General features: G+C 45.0%; 1 protein-coding gene across 1 annotated transcript in view; it reads right to left on the bottom strand.

Moving 5' to 3' along the window:
* TCF20 (transcription factor 20) overlaps positions 1-4,202 on the bottom strand; it is a 123,959-nt gene extending 119,757 nt beyond the window's left edge. The window contains exon 1 of the mRNA XM_054061193.1: positions 4,092-4,202. The gene's annotated coding sequence lies outside the window, so the exon portion shown is untranslated. The remainder of the gene's footprint in view (positions 1-4,091) is intronic.
* Positions 4,203-6,867: the final 2,665 nt, after the last annotated feature.

A 6,867-nucleotide genomic window follows, 5' to 3' on the forward strand; every position in this document is an offset into this window, starting at 1 on the left:
CAGAGAGTCTCATTCTTAATAATCTATCCGGTATCATGTAAGCTTCTGACACACGGGACCAGTACTAACTAGGAAGTTTACCTTGAGGACTGCCTCAGTTTTGACTTTACTTAATGGTTAGTTGCCTCCCTTAAACATCTTTCCATATTTTTTTTGAATGGGGAAAGATCAGCTTGATTTTGAACTGTGCAGATTGACACAAACACATATTTTGTCCCATTTAAAGCTAGCAGATGTCTATCTCCCTTTTTTGTTTTTTTTGGTTTTGTTTTGTTTTGTTTGAGGATGGAGGGGGGGGAAGGAGGTGTTAAGAACATCACAAAGTTCAAAGTTAATGTCTCAACTTGTAACACACTTCCCCCTCTCCCACAACGCTGGTTGCAGAAGCTACCCACGGCTGACACTACTCGTGAAGCTCCATATGGTTCTGCTTCCCTTCATTTTTCCTCAGCCTGACAAACTCTGGCACTGCTCAGGTTTTCCTGGTCCTTAGGAAAGAGGAGAGATTCCAACAATTCCAGCTTCTCCTTCCTTTGCTTTTACAAAGCCCCCACCATGCCATCAATGAAAAACTTATTGTAATGGCAAAGCATAAACGCAAATCTGTCTGAAGGTCACTGCTGCTGTGGAATTTTTCATATTGCTCTTAGTGCTGTTAACAATTCCTTACATCACACTGGAGTTGAAGGACCTCAGTAACATCAGGGTCCCTTCACGCTCAACACACCATACACATACAGCAACAAAAGCCCGTGCCTGACCAGCAGGCCAGTAAAATTATTTTATTTAAAGTAGAAAGGCTTCGAAATGGAGTGTCATTTTAAAGCACCCATGAGTTGTCAACAGTTTGTACGATTATCACAAAGCACTTAAAGAAAGCTTCCAGTACACCCGAGAAGGAACCACGTACATAGCTAGTACCCTGCACGCACCATAACTCAGCAAGTGCTTTTTGCAGCTCCCTTCTACACTCAGTCACGAAGGATATAGATCATTACAGCCTCCAGCTATAGAGCTTTAGCTCACAGAGTAGCAGCTCACACTTTTAGCTCTGGAGATCCCCAGTTCAATCTGCTGCATGTCAGCCAAGAGGGCAGCTGTCATATAATTACAGCCACAACTTTGCATGTGAAAAAGTAGGGAAAACGCACAGACATCTTATTATAGAATTCTGGTTGCAACCTGCTGAACAGCTCCCTATTTAAAGCAACTCTTGTAAAAAGAAGAGAGAAGGGGGCAGGAAAAAAAAAAAAAAAAAAGAAAGTCTTCCATCTCAGCTTCCCATTTCTCTCTGTTTTGCAGAAGAAATCAGTGCTGCTTCACAAAAAGTCTTTTGTTACAAATGCATATGTATATTAGATGAAGCATATAAACGTAGAGCCAGAAGTAAGGCTCTGGCCCCTTATCAGTACAAAAAAAGGAAAAAGAATAAAAAAATCATCTCATTACTGCACCTAAGACATCTCAAGTCCAACAAGGCATCTTAGTCTCTTTCTGAACTACAACCGTTCACCAGCAGCCAAGCCATTTGGCCATGCAATTCAAGCACTGGAATTCAAGTTCAAGAAACCTTAACTCTGTTACATCTTGTTTTTCTCAAACTGTAGAAGCAAGTGCTCAGTGAAACTTAACAATACAGAGAATCCAGGAGTAGAGCATATTCGAACTACAAAGGTACAAAGCATGGCAAAAAATTCAGTCTCAAATGAAAAGATCTTTTAACGAGTGCAACACAAAACAATTAGACCAAGTTTCTTCTTATCCGTTAATCTTTCTGCAGATCCTTCCGCGAACACGCAGCAATTTTTGAGCCAAAATTTTTCTAAGCCAAGACATTCAAAACCAGAATTTGAAACAATATCATCCAGTTCCAAAGAAATATTAGTTTTCCCCCAACAATTATTCTAGAAATCAGTAAAGCTATTTCAAGCTTAAGATACAGATTAAATTCTTCGCAGAACATTCTCCTTTCCTAGGCAGTCCCATCCATCCATCCATGACCCAGCAGCACAGAACCCATGGGGGTCATCCTGGATCAAAACAACCACTTTGGACCACCAGCAGCAGATGGGAACCAACTCCCAAGCTGCCTGCAGACTACTTATGAAAACAGACTGCTTGCTGAATGACACTCGCTGTAGACCAGCCTAACTCAAACTGTTCAGTACCTGCCTGCAAGAACACAGACTCACAGAAACACGTCAACTGGCTCATGCACGCTACACCAGTAGCCCCTCAAAACTCCCCAAAACACAGTGCTGCACTCCCAACATGATTTGAAGAAGTACCTAGTAGACAACTAACCTGGAAGGTGTTCAGATGACTGCTAATACCAAGTGCAAGCCTGCAACAGCTAACTCCAGAATTCAGCATAAGCACAGACACACTAACGCTTCGTATTTAAACCAGACGAATTCTCTGGTGACATCCACTCACCAGCCTTGTTTCTGAAGAGTCGTGTTCATTTGGCTCAGAGTCTTCTGCTCCCCACGTCAAGCAAGACCTGCTCAGGAAACACACAGACTACCTGACCATCTCACTCCCTTTAGAAGTGGGTGAGGCAGAGAATCGAGGACACGAAGCCCAGTTCTGAAGAAAGCTACGCGCAGCTGCAGCTCTACAAGAACATTTGGAGCTGATTATACACACAGCAAAACCCTGGCTGGGCTCATCCCACAGAAGGGATCCATAAAAGGTTCACCTCTCCCTCACCTACTGCAACCAGGCAAAGCTCACGAACATCTGAACCACACTTGTTGCAGACGTCCAATGAAAGCAGTACAGCCCTGTGCAGAGAGGGCTGAAATGAGACACCGCTATGCTATTTTCTGGTATTATTTCTGTAAATTTAGCACTGCTAAAAGGTTCCAGATAGACATTCTCTGGAGACTGAAATCCTTCGCCTACCCTGAGAAGATATGCAGAGAGAACGGCAGCAAAACATATACGTGCTTTTCTCATCTCTCCCAGCCCGCCGAGGCTGAAATGACTGACAAGGGTCCAAAATGAGGGACGCACATAAATTATTAATATTGCACGCGTAGCCTCGCTGTTGCTGTGACAGCCTAAAGACTTTGCAGAAGCAGCCTCTGCAGGGAAATATTATTTTACTTTAAAATCATTCATTCAGGAAACTTACATACTGAGGAGAAAAGGATCATTCTGCAGCATGCTCTGTCAAACCCCTCTGCTTTAAGACCCTTCATTTCTAAAGCGAAAGCAATTTTAACAAGAACAGGAAATCAACAAAAAGCGTAAGGGGCTTCCAATTTTAAGCAAGCAGCACTGCAACAGCGTTACTTCTGGACACAAACCTTACCACAAACCTTCTCATGCCTGACCTGCAAAGTCCATCCCGCTTCTGAGAGCCAGGGAAGTATTTTGCCTCTGCAACCTCTCTGCTGAAAGAGCCAAGTGGCATACCAGCGAGAGGATAATGGGCACCCGTGCACTAGCAAGTGGGAAGGAGCCAAAAAGTCACTTCATTTTGCTGCTCAGGCAGCGCCCTGTGCTTTAAGCCTGTGCGAGGGTCCGGATACACATTCTCCCCAGCCTTTTTGTTCATTCCAAGGATCCTGCTATACCTGCTGCCACAGCAGCCACATTCCCATGAGCTGTACTCAGAGAGCTGTGGCTTCTTTCTGATCCGTTTGCTTCCTCTCCCCTACTGCAAGGGGAACAGTTTATGCAGGAGTATTAAGTCCATTTTACATTAATTTCTAGAACTGGGACAAACAACCTGAACTCTTGACATTTTTTAAAAAAGTTGAGTTACTTTCATCTTTCTTAGTAATCCAAATAGATTTACTTTTCATTTAAAACACCACGTTTCTATCCCAAAATAAGTGAATTAGTTACTAAAATATTTTCTTTAACAGAGCCCTGCAAAGCCTCAAAATTATTAATAACATCAAAAATATGAAGGTACAATATCACTTCATACCAATAAAAAAACCAGTCAACTTTTCACACAATAAAGTAATTAATTTTGGAAGCTAGTACTTTCTCTTAAAAATTCTTCCATTTAAAAAAACAGGAAGGTTTCCAGTAATTCTAGACACTGATGGGGGCAAAGAAAAAACAGACCCTACCCCCAGCTGGATGGCATTCCTCTCTCTGGGTGCAATGTGGTAACATTTGATTGACGCATCTGATCCATTCCAAAACTCCAGGCGATGTTTTAATCATCAACGGACAGAATCCTATTAATTTTCAGGGAGACAAAAAAATAGAGAAACAGAGTAGAATATGGAGGAGGCAGGACACAGAGCACCTGGCATTTGTCTAGCAGATCCAGCTAATAATAATACATCTATAATAATCAATAAAGACCGAGTTCATCGAGTTGATGGCAGAAACTCACATCTACCAGGACAAGCTCCTTCCTCCCCTCCACCCTCTGCCATCTCAACTCAATGCAGTCTCCCAGCATAACTGGAATGTCAGTCCCATACCAAAGGAAATGAAATAGGAATAGAGAACGAAGTGGGAAGAGATCAACCAGGGTAAATATGGGATCCAACAAAAAAAAAAATGAGACTGTGCCAGTAACTCTTCACAAATTAAGAAAATCAATGACCATCACCTTCATCACAGTTCCCTTCTGAGCTGACATATGTCTGCATGCGATGCTGCCAATATTCAAAGGAATTCCACAATGACTTTCTGAAAGGCTGTTGAGGAGCTCCATTGTTTTCAGTTTTGTGCCTTCTACCAACAAAATATGGGTTCCTTTGAACAACGATTTGATCTTTGGGAAGAGGCAGAAATCGCAGGGAGCCAGGTCTGGCAAACAGGGTGGGTGCTCAAGCACAGCGATGTGGTTATTAGACAAAAAGTGCTTCACAAAGTGTTGTGGGCTGGCAGACACACCGACATTTTCCAAGCAAGTGTAAGAAAAGGTCCCTCTTTGAACACGCATCCACACGGACTGAGTGAAGCGATCAAGTCAAGCCTTGTCTCATGGTGACAGGTTAGAATATGTTCTATAAGCCTCTCTTTGCCTTTCCCCTCTCACTCCTGGTTCCTCAGCTATAGTGTTAGTCTCATTTTTTTCGTTTCGGACCTCATAGGGATCGCATAAGGAGCCCATTGGCATGCAACCAAGAGCCTGCACAGGCTCTTGCTACAGCAGAAAACGGGAGATCAAGCATGTACAAGGAGATGGCAGGAGAGTAGAAGTGAGAAGGTGAAGGTTCAAGTGGTCCCTGAGCTCAGAAGTACAGAAGTGAGCCTCAGCATGCACAACGAGTTCAGCCTTCAGAAGCAGCAGTGCACCAGGTGACGCGCGAGCCCAGTGTCTGCTGTGATAGGCATTTTCATTATCGATGGGCACAGTACGAGAAACAGCGTGAACCCTCCATGTCAAACAAGGCTTCCCAGTCCACCCATAAATTCATTTGCTATCAGCCAAACCCAGACTCACCAATATCGACCACTCCTGCTCTGAAACAAGCAACCACTTACTTGCCCTGAACAGCTGCCGCTGTTGCATTTGGGCGCTTATGAGCAGTGAAAGCCCTCAGGACCCACCAACATAAGAGGCGGAGTAACCCCAAGAGGAATCTACCCATTCCAGTAGTGGCCAGAAGGGCAGCATCGCCAGTCTGACCCTTCCAGATGGCCAGCTGACACATCAGACCAGCCTACATCCCAGTCAACTGACCTGTAGCTGGGCATCTTCCCACTAGAAGTGGAACCCTGGCTGAATGGTCAGCAAGACAGCTAGGAATCACTTCTGGTCTAGGTGGCTGGCTGCCCGTTTGGGAATGCAAGCTGCACAAAGGTCTCCAGGCACATGAGTCACTCAGTCGGTTGTTCCTTACATCTGTTCTGTGTTCCTGAGCCTTGGGACAATTCACAGCTGAGAAGAGCTGGATGGGGAAAAGTAGGGAAGGCAAGACCAAGCTGACGTAGAGCAAATGGAAGGGAGCAGCAGGCTGGAAGATGGGATCTTACAGTAGGAAAAGTGATTGCTACAGTGTGTTGGAGGAGCTGGGGGAAACAGGAGGGGGCTGTTAGTAGAAAGAGGGCAGGCAAAGACAGGCCACCACGGGGAACAGGACTGCTAATTCAAGTGTCACTGTCAGAGTCTTACACCAGCACCTAAAGCCTCCACCACTGACTGGGGATCTCTAGGCTCAGCAAGAAGCAGCTTCTGCCTGGCAGCTTCAGGTAGTCAATTTAAGGTATCTCAGACCCAGACCATTAAGTACCCTGAAGATAAGGACAGAGACCTTGAATTCAAATGACAGTCACGTGAGGTTGCAGGAAAAGAGAAGGATATGCTTCCAGCCCCGACAAGGGCTGCACAGCTGCAGCTTGCACCTACATTTGCCTCCTCAGAGCAAGCGGTTGCATATCCAGCTTTTGTAACCACCCTCCAGCCCATCAGGAGGACCTGAACTCTGGACCATCAGCAGTGAAAGCACAAACCTCCACCTCACGCTCTAAATAATTAAACTCTGTGGGAGCAGCGGCAGACTCATAAAACTCTTACACAGACCAAGCCGGCCATTAATGGGGGTCAAAGATGAATGCTCTATTTTTTTTAAGTGTGCTTTGATGCGTGGGGAGAGTGGTGAGAGGAGATCTTCATTACCCTTTCTGCTACCTGATGAATTTTTCCTCTCCCGACTATCAACACCTCCTACTTCCACCCGAACCCATACGGCTGGCAATCATCCTGACAGCCAGAGACAATTAGAAGGTGTGCTTGCACAACATCTGTGCTGGCCGGTCACCTGCAGGTAGGGAAGCAAGAGGCTCGGATCTGGTAGAGGCTCAGTCGGTGCCTATTACGAGGTTTGGATTTCACACAGATGCTGCCGGGTGGAATCCCAGGGCCAGTGTAATGCCAAAAGTCAT

The sequence above is a fragment of the Cuculus canorus genome, chromosome 1, assembly GCF_017976375.1.
Source record: "Cuculus canorus isolate bCucCan1 chromosome 1, bCucCan1.pri, whole genome shotgun sequence".
NCBI lineage: Eukaryota > Metazoa > Chordata > Aves > Cuculiformes > Cuculidae > Cuculus > Cuculus canorus.